Genomic DNA, 17148 nt, shown 5'->3' with positions numbered 1-17148 from the left:
CATTAGAGACATCTGTCCACACTACTGTCCCTAGCACCTTGCTTTATAGCTTATGATGGAAATCGGGAATCTGTCTGCATGTCCTTTAGGGATTTTCCTACGTGTCTACCACACAATTTTATTTTCCATCCTTTTAGTAAGAACTCAGCAGCAAGGGGAAAAATTAGAAATAAAAAATTTTAGATAAGCTGTTTATCTTGCCCCATTCTATCTTCAAAGAAAAGAGAGAGGGGGGAGAAAGAAAAGAAAAGAAAGGGAAAGGAAAGGAAAGGAAAAAAGGAAAGGAAAGGAAAGGAAAGGAAAGGAAAGGAAAGGAAAGAAAAGAAAAGAAAAGAAAAGAAAAAAGAAAAGAAAAGAAAAGAAAAGAAATGAGAAAAGAAAAAACCCGACCTTTTGACTATGAGGGAAGAAATAAAACATACTTAGCTAGCAACTGGGCATCTCTTGGGTCTTTTTTTCCTGAGGGCCTGTTCTAGTTTTATTCCACGCTTAAAGTTCGCTGACCCTCTGCACACACTACCTTGTCTCTCTGTAGTGCCTAGAGAAGAGGGAGCGTTGGTACTTCCCCCTACTGTGTTTCTCTCTGTTCTTGAAAAACTGAGTGGGGAATCTGTGTCTGTTATCAAAGAATTCCTTAGCATTTCCTGCCCTGCCTTGGGGACAGGTCAGCCCCTCCTTGGTTCCCCCAGAGCTGAGCTCAAGCTCTTTAGGGTCAGCCTCAGCGTGTGGCTGGGGCAGGAATCCCGGCTCTGCAATTCTGTTCCTATTCTGCCTCACTTACAACGTGACTTACACCATGAACCAGATGGGCTGTTTTTCTGCCTTTTGTGTGAAAAACACCCAGAACCCTGTTTGCCTTTCTTCCCCTAGACGAAGCCTGATTTATGACCCAGAATGAGTTCTCAAGATGACATCAGTCCATCCAGGAGAGGGATACAGGTGTTCACTAGCGGTCTAAGGCTGCACACTACTGTGCCCTATGCAAACCACTTCTACTCATCCAGCCTCGGGTTTCCCGGAAGTAAAAGGGCACTGATCTAATCTGCTACATACATTTGAAAACAAAGTTCTTAAAGCTGATGTTTTTCCTTTCCTAACTGCATCATTTTGACTGTAGAGTTAAGGACAGCCTCTCCCCTGCCGAACACACAGTCCACTGCAGAGATAGGTCGGATGCAGTTTCTGCAGTAAAGGAAGGCTTTGGGTCTTATGGCAAGAGACTAGGCCCAACATACTAGGTAAAGGACAGACAGACAGCAATCAGACCTCCACGAAGGTCAGGGTCCTCTCAACCAAGAGCCTGAAGGCTACAGGAATATACCTGAGCTTGTTGGCGGCAGCGGGGGAGGCGTGGTACCCGTGGGGATGGATGGATCTGGACAGACCGGGAACATCTTGCCTGGAGAGTAGTTTCTCTGCACAGTTCTTACTCCTCATGAAAACACTCAGGTGGTTATAGTTATGTTTTTGTATACGGCCCCCTGAGTATACAAAAATCTGTCTGACTATTGCAGAGTATTGTTTATTCTTCAACGACTCCTATTGTATGTTAGCCACACTGGATCTGGATTAGTGTAGCCTAGGTTAATGGTGTAAATCTCATTCTCATATATCAAACACATAACTATCTGAGCAACTCTTTTGAAGTTAGGACTAATTAGAAGTTAGTGATGAATTGGGTCAATCAGGACACTGTGGCTATTTTCCAATCAGAAACTATTCTGTTACTTTATTGTTGTATTTTAACCTTGTGAAAATAGTGGCACTTGACATTGGATTTGCCTCCCTTCCAGGGAAGGGGAGGACTGGGCTATTTGCCCTTTTAGACTGTATGAGATGAAAGCTACAATGCTTTTGTTTTGTTTTGTTTTTTAATTTAAAACTTCAAATGTTTTGTTCACTTTGGCTTTTAGCCACTGCTAAGATTCATTAGATTTATGTTTGCTTTGTAAGATATACTAAAATTCCTACATGAAGGTCACTAATATGTAAGCCAATGGTGTAAGGATATTGTGGTCTGTTCAATAGTCCATAGCTAAAAAACAGAACTCAATTCACCTTCTGGATGAAGAAGCAAGGCAATTTTGTAAAACATAAAGACAATAGTTTTTGCCTGAAACCCCAGGTAAAAGTACTTTAAACCTGGAAATACATGAAAGCCTCCTCCCACCTTCACCTCTGGGGACCAAGGCATCTCAAGCCTTTTATTCTAGGAAGCAATGAAATTGATGCTGCAGATCAGTTTCAACCAGTAAGCATCCTTGCATTTTTACACTTCCATTAGGCACAGAGAGGAGCTTGAGAGCAAGGGGCTCACAGAAAGTCTGCATTTACATCCTCTGTAAAACACTAAAAAGCTTACATCATCCATCTTGCTTATCCTCCAAGCATAACTCAGAGGTGAATGTGGAAAATTGTGGGAGAGGCATATAGCTAGTAATGGGATTTACATATTTTTAAGAACAATTTCTGACAGAAACAAATGTTCCTGATGGAAGTTTCCTCTCCACAGATAAAACACATCAAGTTGAGGTGGTTGATTTAAGATGCACATGGAAAGGCTGGCTTTCAAGAGGCACAAAATTATCAATCAAACTGAAGGCTGCAGTGGCTGTTTAGAACAATTCTTACTACAAACAGCATAATCACCTTTTGATACCCACAGGAGGCTGGCTCCAGGACATCATGCAGACACAAGAATCTGTAGCTGCTCCAGTCCCTTTTATAAAATGCCATAGTTTTTGCAATTAATCTATGCATACCATATACTTTAACTTCACTCACTCTACCCAGGCTCTATGTAATGTAAACCCTGACATTATGTAAATACTTGGTATGCTGAATTATGTAAAGAGTAAGGACAAGAAAACAAGCACACATGTTCAGTACAGACAATGTTGCCTCATATTTTTTTTTTATCTTTTTGCACTTGATTTAATGCATGGATATAGAGCCATTAATATAGAAGGTTGCCTTGACTATATTATGAATGTATTTGTATATGTAATAGATCTGCACATAAATATAGATGAATTTATTCTTTAAAAATAATCCTAATACCTGGGAGAAATGAAACATGTTCATTGATAATTCTTGCACAAAAGGAATGCTTTGTTGAGCAGTAAAATGTGGAAAACAATGTGTCAAAGAGTCTTTTTGAGGAGACAGACCTCAGTGGGGTGAGGCCTCCGATCTGTACCTTCCCAACCCTGATAACTGGTTGGCTTTTGCTAGGGTGTAAGAACTTTGCACCGGTTGTAATTAACTCACATTCATATATTGTTCTACTGTTCTTAGCACTTTCATGTGATTACTGTGAGGTACTGAACTTTCTTTCAAATAACTGCTGTCCCTCCCTGAATGAAACCTCATTCTCTAAGAGAAAGCATACCTTATGCTCCTTTGATGTCAGCAACAGCCATTGTCTTCTTCCTCCTCCATCCACTAACAATGTTCTAGGGAGGCTCCCAGAGTGAAGATTTCACCATGGAGCTGGCCCATCATGTACCTGTAGTATAAGCAAAAAATGAGCCTCAATTATAAAGCAATGTAATTTGGGTGGGGCTGTGAAGATTGTTATTGAAGCAGAACAGCCTAAGCTTGTTGACACAATCAGATTGATGGATTGGACTTTCAAGTGAGACTCAAAAAAATGAGGTTTTCATGCATCCAGTTACACAGAGGAAGAGGTCAGTGTCCCTTCTTGGACTACCTAGGATTTTACACTTCAGATCTTCGTTTTTCTTTCCAATATGTTCAAGGAGTTGTAAAACATCATCTGTAAGATCATTTCATTTGTCACCTTTTTATAATTTCTGATTCCAGGCTTGAGCTTTGCAGAGATGCTTGTATGATATTTACTATCATATTAAATTCTTTACTGTGGATAAAACCCAAACTATTTACAAAAATTCCACAAACACTACAACCAAGTTCTCTAACAAGGGTTTTCACATCCTGCTACACTCCCAATGTGTTGTGGGTATTTGGTCATCTGCATACTCCACCTCTGATTTAGTTGCATGCTCTTTTGTAAGACACGTGGGTTTTTTTCTTTACCTTATCTTTTATGTGCTAAGCATCCTTCAATAATTACTTGCAGAACTTGCCCCTTAACAAATAAACTCTTAATTCAAAACTAATGACAGGGCTCAGGAAGCTCAGATAAGAGGACGACCATCTCAAGGCTGCCTGAGACACTTAGTGAATTTGAAGGCAACTTGGGCTAGAGCAAGACTGTTTTTAAAAAGAAAAAAGGAACAAGAGAGAAGGAAGGAACAAATGAACAAATAAAGGAAGACTGGAATGAACTTTTTGTTTTAAGGATGTCAGAGCTATCCAGGCATAAAACAGGGGTCGTGAGGACTTTGGATGTGGCATGAAATTTCTTCTATATTCTTCCTATTTTCTAATTCCCTCCTGTTGAAGTAGACTTGGATCTGAGCTAGGCTTGGCAGTTGTGTAATACTGCTTCCCCTACTCCCAGAAACCCTCACTCTCAGGATGTGAGCACTGTTGATTCCCTGCCATTCTATGAGGACCAGGCTACAGAAGAGGCCACAGGACAAACACCCCAGGAGACAGGCCCAGAAGAGCCTAGGTTTGAAATCATCCCAGGCTACAAAGCCAGCTATATACATGAAGAAGTATCTAAAGCATTTCAGCATTTAGGTTTTATGCCATACCCGGTTATTTGAAGCTTCCCAGATCTTTCCTCTGCTTTATGTAAATCTCTAACTGATAAGATCCTTGAGTGTAATAAAATCATTGTTGTTTTACATTACTAAATTGGGGGTGGGGGGAGGTAGTTATGTCAGGAAAGGTAACTGGAGCCTGTAAAAGATGACCTGAAGCAGAGTATCAACAAAGACAACTGTATGCATGCATGCCTTTCTGCTTTGTTTATTTTGACTGGGGTGTAACAGTCTATCAACTATGGTGTAAATACTCCCTGAAAAACATGACTATTAAAACATCAGGCAGAGACACAATTGAATTATTAGCAAGCACTAACAGTACACAAAGAGTAGGCACAGACATAATCTCAGAGCCTATTACTTTATCACACAATTGCAACCTAACAAAAACACCAGCCAGAGATGTACTCACATCGATGAAATCAATATAGCCTCTAAAATGTATTACAGGGCATTTTAAAATAAATATATAAAATCTGCTTTAAATTGATTCTAGCTCAGTATGGAGCAAAACTGTTGTAACACTGTTTTACATTCAAAGTCAAGAATCAAGAACCACCAGTTCATAAAGATGCCAAGTACTCCTTTCAACTCACTTTGTGACATACTCAGGAATGGATGCTGTTGTGTGATCTCTAAAATTCTGCTTGGTCTCCCAAGGCACACAGAGGAAGCCATGGAAGCACTGGATCCTGGTTGTGGCTTTGTGTGACCTTCTCTTTTTCCCAGATACTGCATTTAGTTTCTATGGACTTCCACTGGCTTCCTGCAGAGCACCCAACAAGGGCTCTATGACCATGGTGGTCACAGCATGACCTAGCCCTCAGATTTACATATTAATATAGTCTATAGGGGAAGGTTTGATATATGAGGGAGAGTACAGCCAGAGGCACCAATAAAAGAGAAAATGTAGTAGACAGAGCGTGGCCATGGGGGTGGGAGTGTGAGTAGAGCAAGAGAGGAATACAGAAGAGGGGATTAAGGAGAAGGGGCCAAGAGAGCTCAGGGCCAAAAGGTCAGGGTTATTTAGGAATAAGAAGCTGGGAAAAGGAAAGACTCTGAGCTAGAGAGGCCTAGGGTAGGGGAAGGGTAGTCAAGATGGCAGTATGGACTCTGTCTGTAACAGGTTTTCTCAACACTGAGTGTGCCCGTCTACTTAGCATGTGCTTTGGTATGTGAATAGACAACACAGCCATTTGTCCTGAATTCCTTTTGGATCTGACAGTAAGACAAGTGAGGCTTTAAGTAAAGACTCCAGCTAGAGAGGTGGCTAAAGTGCTCTTTCAAAGGACCTGAGTTCAGTTCCCAGCAGACCATGCACAGTGGTTTACAATCACCTGTAGCACCAGCATCAGAGACTCTGACACTCTCTTCCAGCCTCCCCACACACTGAAATCACATGGACATGCCCACACAGAGAACTAATACACACAAATAAGAAACAAAAATCAATCTTTTAAAATGCTCTGATAAAAGCAATTCCTGTCCAAAATAGATATTAAGAACTAAAATTCTGAGTTCGAGGCCAGCCTGGTCTACAAAGTGAGTTCAGGACAGCCAGGACTATACAGAGAAACCCTGTCTTGAAAAACCAAAAAAAAAAAAAAAAAAGAGCCATAAGTAAGAGCTATTTGATAAACAAGGGGAGATCTGTCTCACATGGCTTGAATTCAATTCAATTTTGGGCATTAAATTGTCCAACTCATATACTGATGTTATAAATCTACAGTTATAAATTTATATACACACCCACAAACTTCCCTTTTAGAATGTCAGCTTCCCCAGACAAAAGAGCCCTTGGTTACGTGTTTGAAGTCCCTGGCCACATCCTTCAGATATCTTGCCTCGTAGCTGTGCGGTGACTATTAATGAAATCACTGAATATGGTATATTTGACATAACACACATAGAGATAGCAGCCCAAGAAAGCCTGGATTTTGGTGTCTCCAGCTCTCTGAACTGACTACCAACACTGAACAAGGTGTCCCTTGTTCCTGCTTTCATCTTCCCACTTTTAAAAGCTGCCAGCATAATTTTACTGACATCTGAAGTATTGCCTTCATGCCCTTTGTTATTTGAGATTTCTCAAGAGTTGTATGATACAAAGGTTTAGTTCTTGGGTAAGCAAAAGTTGTTTCTTGGTGAATTTGAAATCCTATTGTAGACAGAGGAGGTGAGTTTCACCTGCAAATGTGAAGAGCCCCAGTTTCACTGTCCCATTCTCAACTGGAAGGAGACTTCTCAAACAAAGTGTTCATTTAGTATTTCAGGCTTAGCAAAAACCTTTTAGATATTTGAGCCCTAATAAAAATATAAAAGCAAACCTGCAAATGAAAACGGTTACTGAATGCTTCAAAGCACAACATCCTATTACCTAACTAGATCTATAACATGTCTATCCTTCAGTTACAAAATGGCTTGGATTTAAAATGGGCAAACTTTTAATATTAACTTATTCTGTATGGCATACACACATAATATTTTACCTGGTATTGATTTATGTTCTAATTGTTCCAAACTAAGGAACTATCTCACTCATTGCTTTGCCATCTTACTCATTGCTCAAGTGGTTCAAGCTACTCTCTTGAAATTTTTAAAAGAGCAAGTGACATGGTTAATCTTTATTATTAACGTTTTATGTTTACTATGTAATATGTTAATAATACTATATATTATTTATTGGGGATGCACATATGTTTACACACACATGTGTGGTGGTCAGAGGACAAACTGAGGGAATTGTTTTTATCATACTGTGGAGGTTTTGGTGATCTAACTCAGGTCACAGATTTAATGCCTTTATCTTCTGATCTACCTTACAGGCACTCTGTCTGTATGTAACACCCACAATGCTCTGCAGCAGCCCCAGGTGGGCCTTATTGGCAGGTATAACACTTAAGTGGTCACTTGTTTACCACAGCCTGTCGATCCCTGATCAACCAGTTATGACACAGGGCAGCCCAGGACATCTCTTCAGTGCATTTCCACAGCTCCATCTTTCTGTACCTCCACAGCAGGCTCTGGGTGCTGTTTGAGGAATGAAGTAATCAATGTTCCCTGCCAGTACTTATAAAATATTCTGCTTTATGGAACAGCATCTCCTGCTGCTTCAGGCACTCATCCAGTTAAAGCAAAATCTGGAAGGAACAGAAGGAGGCAGTTTTATATCCATTGTACTTAGAGCAGTAGGGGAAAAATTAGGTTCATGGAGAGAGAGAGAGAGAGAGAGAGAGAGAGAGAGAGAGAGCGAGCGAGCTTGTCTTGGAACATTTTTTTTCCTTAAAAAGGATGGCTATCTTGGATATGTCTAAATGAAGTTACAAACCGGACATGCTTATATATGGCCATGAATTTTATATGTATGGGAAGACAGCCCACCTGACCCACAAAGGTTGTACCATCTCTTCATCTACTACCACACAGTGCCATCATCTCTACTCAGGCTCTTCCTTCTCACTGAGTCTTACTCAGAACGCTGAATTTTAGGAAAGGGCCTTTGGTGAGTTATGGCACTCAGTGCTTTCACTTGTACTTCTTTCTTACTAGCTGTGACAAGATTTTTACTCTTTGTACAAGAGAAGCCAAACCCATGCAAGAACAACCTGTCAAGAATACTTACAGCCTGTAGTTAACTCTCCCCAAGTGTGACTTAACCAGCTAGGTGTTGCTGAGGACACATGACCAACACTACAGGTTAATGCCTCTGTGAGCACTGCAGGAGGCACTGTAAAGGGAAGGTCAGAGAACTGAGAAATGACTATTAGTTGGCATTTATTAATCCTGGGTGCTGTGTTCAGCTCTGAAGAATGGAGCACAAACAAAAACAGATTGCCTCTCACAACCTGTGCACTCCTTGACAAAAAGGAAATGGCCTTCACTGACAGTAAATAACAGTATGTAGTAGAAACACCCTGAATCCATAAACAAAGTCAAAAGATACCAAAATAAAAGCCAAATGAATTACTAATGCTGGCATCCTTCACTTACAACTTACTTTGTGTACAGCAAAATCTTGCATGTCTAGATGACAGGCCAGTTAGACGCAGCCTGGGGCTATGCCATCAGTTTTCATGAGGCTTCCCAATCTGTAGATTGTATATGATAGAGTTGAGGGCTTGTGACAGGAATAGTATGACCAGGAATGTACAACTGCCATCTGACCCTTTACAGAAAAGGTTTCTTGACCTACTTTACTAGAAGAAATCTTGTTTCCAATCTGTACTTTTCTTTATACATTAATATAGTAATTGTTATATATTCATTCAAAATCAAGACTCAGTTTAATTTAAGAATTCACCAAGCATATATTAAAAAGGCTTGTCTCTCTTTTTCTATCTCTCCCTCTTTCCTCCTCTCTCCCTCCCCCTTTCAGCTTTGTACTTGCAGTTCAAGATGTCAGGTCCCAGATCCTGTTGTCTTAACTACTGCCTGCTACATGGTGTCCCCACCATCAAGGATCCCAACCCTTTGGAGATTGAGACCAAATAAGCCTTTCCTTTTCTAAGTTGTCATGGTCATAGTATTTAATCCCAGTCATAGAAAAGTACCTAAGATTCTTTCTCTGAACAGCCCAAAGATCTAGATAGACAGCTAAAAGGAACACAAGCTCATCCCAGACATCACTCTGTAGCAGATAACAAATAGTCTATGATTAAATTTCTAGAACAATTCTAAGTAGCATTTGAAAAGTGTTCAAAATACTGAGACACTTATAAGGATTAGTTTAAGGTCTATGAGCTCTTGAAAAAGAAACAAACATGCCGGGCATGGTGGTGCACGCCTTTAATCCCAGCACTTGGGAGGCAGAGGCAGGTGGATTTCTGAGTTTGAGGCCAGCCTGGTCTACAGAGTGAGTTCCAGGACAGCCAGGGCTACACAGAGAAACCCTGCCTCAAAAAACCAAAAAAAAAAAAAAAAAAAAAAAGAAAGAAAGAAAAGAAAAAAGAAACAAACAAAAATTGTTATTTCAATCTACTTGTTTAGCTTGTGGTTACAGTATCTAAGCCCACACAATCAGGAACATGATAAAATCAAAGGACATTGTTTACTCAAAGGTCACAAATGTTTTTTTTTTTTTTAAATAGGAATGCAAACATTGTTTAGAAAGTCCTAGCCTGAAGGATTGCTCTCTAAATCTCCTTTGAAGAATTACTTTTATTACTTCAGCAAATGGAGGTCATTAGAAAACTCCCTTTTTATCTGAACAGGTGAATAGTGCTTGAAATCTTCCAGATACTGACAAAGGGTGGGAAGCAGCTTCTCAGGCGAGGGGGAAGCTTCAGAGACTTACTTCCCAAGCTTAACTCCCAGGGATGTGTCTAGGTTTCTGACAGCTCTCACAGCTTCCTGTGGCAACTGCATAATAAAACTATATAGTTTTAAGAAGGAAGAAAAATCAGAACTTTGCAGGCTCTGTTGCTTCGTGAAGCTATTTTAAAAATCAAACTGAACTAAATTGCTGCCTTTCTTTCAAAAATATGTCTTTATTTTACAACAGTTTTCAAATTTCCATTTCAACAAGTTACCTTTCACATCCTCAACTCTGAACACAGACATTTTTGCAAAAAGCACTATTAAGAAAGCATATAAGTATTCTCAGATTAGTGTTTATGTATGTGTGAATACCTGCATATTTGTATGTGCACCATACACATGTATGCCTGGTGCCTGAAGAAGTCAGAAAAGTGTTTAATTCCCCTGGAACTGGATGTACAACCAGTTATGAGGTACCATGTGGATGCTGGGAATTGAATCCAAGTTCTTTTGTAAGAGCAACAAGCGCTCTTAAGTAGTCAGCCTGCACTTTGTCTACCTCCTACTAGGTAGTGTGAAGGAACACATATTAGCCCTTGTTAAATTTCTAAGAAAGTCTTTATTCACAACAATTTGGGTAAGGGTGAAAACAGGACAGAAAGCAGACTTCACTTCAAATACAGCCGGGACTAACAGTAGACTCATAGCCAAGGAACAGAGTGACAAGGTCCACAATGGAAAACAACTGAGAAGGGACATCAAGGAAATCCCTGCTGGGCTGACCTAATAGGATTCTTACTGAAGGCAAGCTGGGGTGATCAGAGATCAAAGGCTGGAGGAAAATTTAACAGGTCTTCAAGATGGCCCTGGGCTCCTGGACAGGCCCCAGGGTTCTCCAGGAATGCCAAGGTTGAGTCAACCTAAAAGGAGCATGCAGAAAATCTAACTACCTTGATCAAGTAGAGAATTTTTGTTAGCAAGAAGTAAATGCTCAAAATAACCCTGACTGATGGTGATGGATGAATGAACTGTTTCTTTTGCTCCAAATTAAAGGAATAGTACTGCTTTTAAATTGTTACATTGTTTCACTTTCTACTTTGACCTCAGGGGTACTAACTGGAGTAAACAAGGAAAGACTGCTAATTAATAAACTGTCTAGGATCTTGCAAAACAAAACTCAAATAGCTTAATATTGAATGATACCTTTTATTACTCAATTACTCTTTAAGCTTTTGTAGAGAGCTCAGTAATATAATGCACTAGTTTCTCTTCCAGGCAGACAAGCAAATCCAAAGATTATGTCTTGAAATTCATTGTCTACTAAGAACATTGTCATTATCCATGAATAGATGGGGTTCAGGAACAGTGTTAGTGTGACTAAGGTGGAGAAGGATAGAAAGGGAAACCTCTTGACAATGGGAATGAACATGATTCAGCAGAAGAATCCATGGTGAGAATTTCCTAAGGCAACTACCTATAATACAATCAATATCAGAAATGATAAGCAGTCCTGTCCATCTTCTACAAAAGTACAACCCTAAGTTACAGCCCACATGAGTCACTGTCTCAAGGAAGCTAGGACAGGGAAAAGTGGGTCAAGTCAAAGATTTGTGTTGAGTTTAGCAATGGAGCAGCTGTTCCTTCATGTTATATTAAAACTGGAAATTATGATTGATGATGAGTAAGTAAGGCAGTTCAATTGTTACAGAGATGTCAAAGCAGAAAGCCTGGCCTACCTACTTACAAGAACATGACCTTCTAATGAATTTAGACAGGCAGGAAAGAAAATGAGCACCTCACACAGGGTCCTGCCACAGGACGGATGCCCTCATGGATAGATGTTTAGACTTCCCAGAAGAAAACATGACAGGAGGGGAGAGGGTAATAACTGAGATGCTCAGCCCTGGTGCATTCCTTGCATGTTTCTGGTTCTCCATATAGAGGAGGCTGAGCTATGATGCTGAAAAAAAATGAAAATAATGTTTATGCATTTTAAAATTTCAACATAACAAATATCTGAGCTCATCATGATGTTCTCCAATGGTTAGAGAGAAAAGATTTCTATGCTTCTCTGCTTTATTTGAAGAGTGTCACAACTCAGTAACTAGATTCCAAACTGAAAGAGTAGGAAGTCTCACAAGGAGACTTACTCTTTGCAAGGAGCAGGATGGATGAGAGCAGTGATTTCAAAACACATTCTTGGAAAGACTGTTGATTGGAAGCTCTGCTTCCTCCATGTGGAAGCAACTAATAAGAACTTGACAACACTAGGAAAAGTATCTGAGCCTCAGGAGGAAATTACAGATGGAATAGATATCTCTGACTATATACAAGACTTTTTTTTTTATCTAAATTGAATCTTTATTTAGAAATCAATTTGTGTAGGTAGACTAGTGGCTCCAGGGTATTTGTTTGCTAGTTTATGAATGTTTCAAGCCAATGATTTCTTTTCTTAAGGTTATAAATGCCTCTAAATAAAATATGAGCATAGATTTATGTAATAAATATGTTGACATTATCTATTTATTTGTCCTTTGAAATATACAAATTATGTCTAAAACAGTTAACTATCAAACCTTTTATTTTATTAAATAACATTTTCTGTAAATAGCTCGTTTCCCTCTGTGGCTCTGAAGGTTGTGAGGTCAACATGATCCAGCTTCCAAGTAAAAGAAACACTATACAGAAGATTTAACCTTTATTTCATGTAACAAAATAATTTACAGAATTTTTTTAAATGGATAATTCTCTCTAAATCTTTAGGAATTGGTTCTTTTCAAACCACATCTTTAGATCCTGAAAAATGTAGTGTCTTGAAGGCTGGAGAGATGACTAGGAGGTTAGGAACTCTGGCTCTTCTTCCCAAGGACCCAAATTCAGTTCCCAACACCCATCTTGGTCACCTCAAAGCTTGTAACTCAAGATCCAGGGGATCCTGTATCCAAACATACACACATATACACAAACAAAAAATTAAGTAAATAAAGATTTTAAATTTATGGTTCTCATTCTGGCCACATCTGCCTGTTGACACAGGCTAGTGTGGAAAGTATTCTCAGCACCACACAGACCAAGGGTCCTGGGGCCAGGTTTCAGAGCTGCCAGTAACCAATGCATGCTCTCTTCCCTTAAGGAGAGAATTGCATCCAAGTGACAAATACCCAAGGAGTTTAGAGTAGCACAGATCAACTTATGGTGACATCATGGGCTATTGTGGTTCAGCTAGCTTAGGAAGAAAGTATATGGAGAGTAGAGACCACATCTCAGCAACAACAAGAACTTGAATCTAAGGTGAAACTCTTTTTCCTGGTAAATTTCTGTCCAGATCTACAGAATAAGCATGTCCTCACTGACTAGACAAGATTACAGCAGAGATACGTGGTCACAGAGGAATTGATCATGCATGAGCAATGCAGCCTCACAGCAGCACACAGCCATCAGTAAATGCAAAATCCTCATTCCACTTCTCATGGTCACACTAAGTGCCAAGTCATAAGGTAGTACTCACTTAGCTATCTGGGATCCTATACACATAACATGAAGCCTTCCCAAAATAAAGTAAGAAAACGTCAACCTTCTGGAGAAAAATTGTGGAAACCAGAAAACAGAGCAATAGGATAACAAGAAAACAATGAATTTTTAGTTATTATCTCCATAAATCAGTAGTGATGAGTGCTTAGTGCTAAGCCTAGTGTCTAGGTTTACAAATTCCCATTTCTTCCTGATCATCAAGTTTTCTATTTAAGGTTCTCTTTTCCAGAAAAATTTCCTGCTGTGCTCCAGTATTTCTTAATTACATTTTCATGATTTCTGCTATCATGGCAGAATGCTACAGAAAGTAATTATAAAACTAATAAAAAGAGTAAAAACCTGTTCTTTAATTTCCCCAAATGTATACACCAAGGCAGAGTTGCAAACAGAGGATTATATCATTTGTTCCCCATTTACTTAAACAGATTAATATTCTTATGTAAATGTTAATAAATATGGACAATATAAATCAATCAATAAAAAGAAACATTCAGCCGGGCGTGGTGGTGCACACCTTTAATCCCAGCACTCGGGTGGCAGAGGCAGGCAGATTTCTGAGTTCGAGGTCAGCCTGGTCTACAAAGTGAGTTCCAGGACAGCCAGCGCTACACAGAGAAACCCTGTCTTGAAAAACCAAAAAAAAAAAAAAAAAAAAAAAAGAAAAAGAAATATTCACCACCATTCATGCTCTATACTAAGGAGGCATAGTAGCCTTCATTGCTTTATCAATATTTTCTTCTTCTTCTTCTTCTTCTTCTTCTTCTTCTTCTTCTTCTTCTTCTTCTTCTTCTTCTTCTTCTTCTTCTTCTTCCTCCTCCTCCTCCTCCTCCTCCTCCTCCTCCTCCTCCCCAACTCCTCCTCCTCCCCACCTCCTCCTCCTTCTCCTTCTTCTTCTTTTATTTGGACAATATTACACTTTATTTCTGACAACATAACACACAAAAGACATCTTTAGTAGCCTTTGGAGAAGATGACATATTAACACACACTTTAAGAATAGTCGATGAGTTTTGTATAACAAATGACCTAAGTGAAGAGCTTGGTTATTTTTGAAGGTAATTTAAAAACTGAGAAACTACTGGAAGGATATGTCACTAATCACTATACCTCCTGACAGAAATTGCTCCTGTAATTTAGTGGGTTTGTATATTTGCATGTTTTTTCTTGTCTCTTATGTCAAAAAGTAAAATACTATACAAAATGAGGATAATGAAATAAAAGATTATAATTTTTCCAAAAGCATTACATAATATCTGTACAAAAAAAATTCTAAGAAGGAACAAATTGTCCACACTTTAATCTTCATTCTTCTTGAGTTTCATGTGTTTTGCAAGTTGTATCTTGTATCTTGGGTATTCTAAGTTTCTGGGCTAATATCCACTTATCAGGGAGTACATATTGTGTGAGTTCTTTTGTGATTGGGTTACCTCACTCAGGATGATACCTCCAGGTCCATCCATGTGCCTAGGAATTTCATAAATTCATTCTTTTTAATAGCAGAGTAGTACTCCATTGTGTAAATGTACCACATTTTCTGTATCCATTCCTCTGTTGAGGGACTTCTGGCTATTATAAATAAGGCTGCTATGAACATAGTGGAGCATGTGTACTTCTTACGGAGACAAAGTTTGGAGCTGAGATGAAAGGATAGACCATCTAGAGATTGCAACACCCGGGGATCAATCCCATAATCAGCCTCCAAACGCAGACACCATTGCATACGCCAGCAAGATTTTGCTGAAAGGACCCTGATATAGTTGTCTCTTGTGAGGCGATGCTGGGGCCTGCAACCCTAAGGTTGGAACAACAATATGAACTAACCAATACCCCCAGAGCTCGTGTCTCTAGCTGCATATGTAGCAGAAGATGGCCTAGTTGGCCATCATTGGGAAGAGAGTCCCCTTGGTCTTGCAAACTTTATATGCCTCAGTACAGGGGAACCCCAGGGCCAAGAAGTGGGAGTGGGTAGGTAGGGGCATGGGGGTGGAGAGTATGGAGGACTTTTGGGATAGCATTTGAAATGTAAACGAAGAAAATACCTAATAAAAATAAATGAATTTAAAAAAAGGTGTTTGGGACAGCCTAGAATTTTAGCTAAAGTATATTAAACACAGAATACAAAAATGCACTATTTAGCCAGGTGGTGGTGGCACATGCCTTTAATCCCAGCACTCGGGAGGCAGAGGCAGGTGGATTTCCGAGTTTGAGGCCAGCCTGGTCTACAACATGAGTTCCAGGACAGGTAGGGCTATACAGAGAAACCCTGTCTTGAAAAAACCAAAAAAAAAAAAAGCACTATTTTCTCCTGTGGCCTAGTTTTGAACAGCAAACACATGTTGCTTCAGTTCTAAGAAACATTTATTTTATATTTCAAAATAATTCAAATTTATTTCTGAACTACAGTAAAAGAAAATGAATATTTAATATGTTTATTTCCATTTTAAGCATTTTTAATAGCACAATAAAATGTGTGCATGACCCAAGGAAAGAAGTTTTCTTGCCTCTCTAGGTAATCACATTAAAAGGCGTGAAGAATAGTCTTTTATGATGTCAGGGGTCGCCATGAGCATGCTTATGTCCTTGGCTCTTTTAGTTGCAACTCCTTTGGTATGAGTCTATCCAATAGTATGTGCAGTTAGTAAAAAAAAAAAAAAACACACACACACACACACTAAATGGTAAGAAAATTAATAGCGTGACCCACCAGGAGCTCACAGGGCACAAAAACTGTGGAGCAGCCAGAATCCTTCCAGTCGACATCTAAAGAGGAAACATAAAAATCCCTTAAAGAATTACAGGAAAACACAACCAAACAAGTGAAGGAATTGAACAAAACCATCAAGGATATAAAAATGGAAATAAAAACAATAAAGAAATTACAAAGGAAGACAACCCTGGAGATATGAAACCTAGGAAAGAGATCAGGATTCATAAATGCAAGAATCACCAACAGAATACGAGATAGAAGAATCTCAGGCACAAAAGATACCATAGGAAACACTGGCACAACAGTCAAAGAAAATGAAAAATGCAAAAAGATCCTAACACAAAACATTCAGGAAATCCAGGACACAATGAGACAACCAAACCTAAGGATAATAGGTATAGAAGAGAGTGAAGATTCACAACTTAAAGAGCCAGTATTATCTTCAATAAAATTATAGAAGAAAACTTCTCTAACCTACAAAGAGATGCCCATGAATATACAAGAAGCCTACAGAACTCCAAAGAGATTGGACCAGAAAAGAAATTCCTCCTATCACATAATAGTCAAAACACCAAATGCACAAAACAAAGAAAAAATATTAAAAGCAGCAAGGGAAATAGGTCAAGTAACATATGAAGGCAGACCTATCAGAATTACACCAGACTTCTCAACAAAAAGTATAAAAAGCCAAAGATCCTGGGCAGATGTCATACACACAGAGAGAACACAAATGCCAGTTCAGGCTACTATACTCAGCAAAACTCTCAATTACCATAGATGGAGAAACCAAGACATTCCATGGCAAAACCAAACCTACACAATATCTTTCCACAAACATTTTCTTCTTACAAAGACTGTGAAAGTGTCCTTGGTCAAGGGTTCTTTTACAGCAGTGTTTTATTGGCTAAAAACTAGTTTAATAATAGAATATTATTTATTTCAACTATATACAGTTTGTTT

The sequence above is a fragment of the Mus musculus genome, chromosome 14, assembly GCF_000001635.26.
Source record: "Mus musculus strain C57BL/6J chromosome 14, GRCm38.p6 C57BL/6J".
Taxonomy (NCBI): Eukaryota; Metazoa; Chordata; class Mammalia; order Rodentia; family Muridae; genus Mus; species Mus musculus.
Note: the sequence above shows the minus strand (reverse complement) of the source record.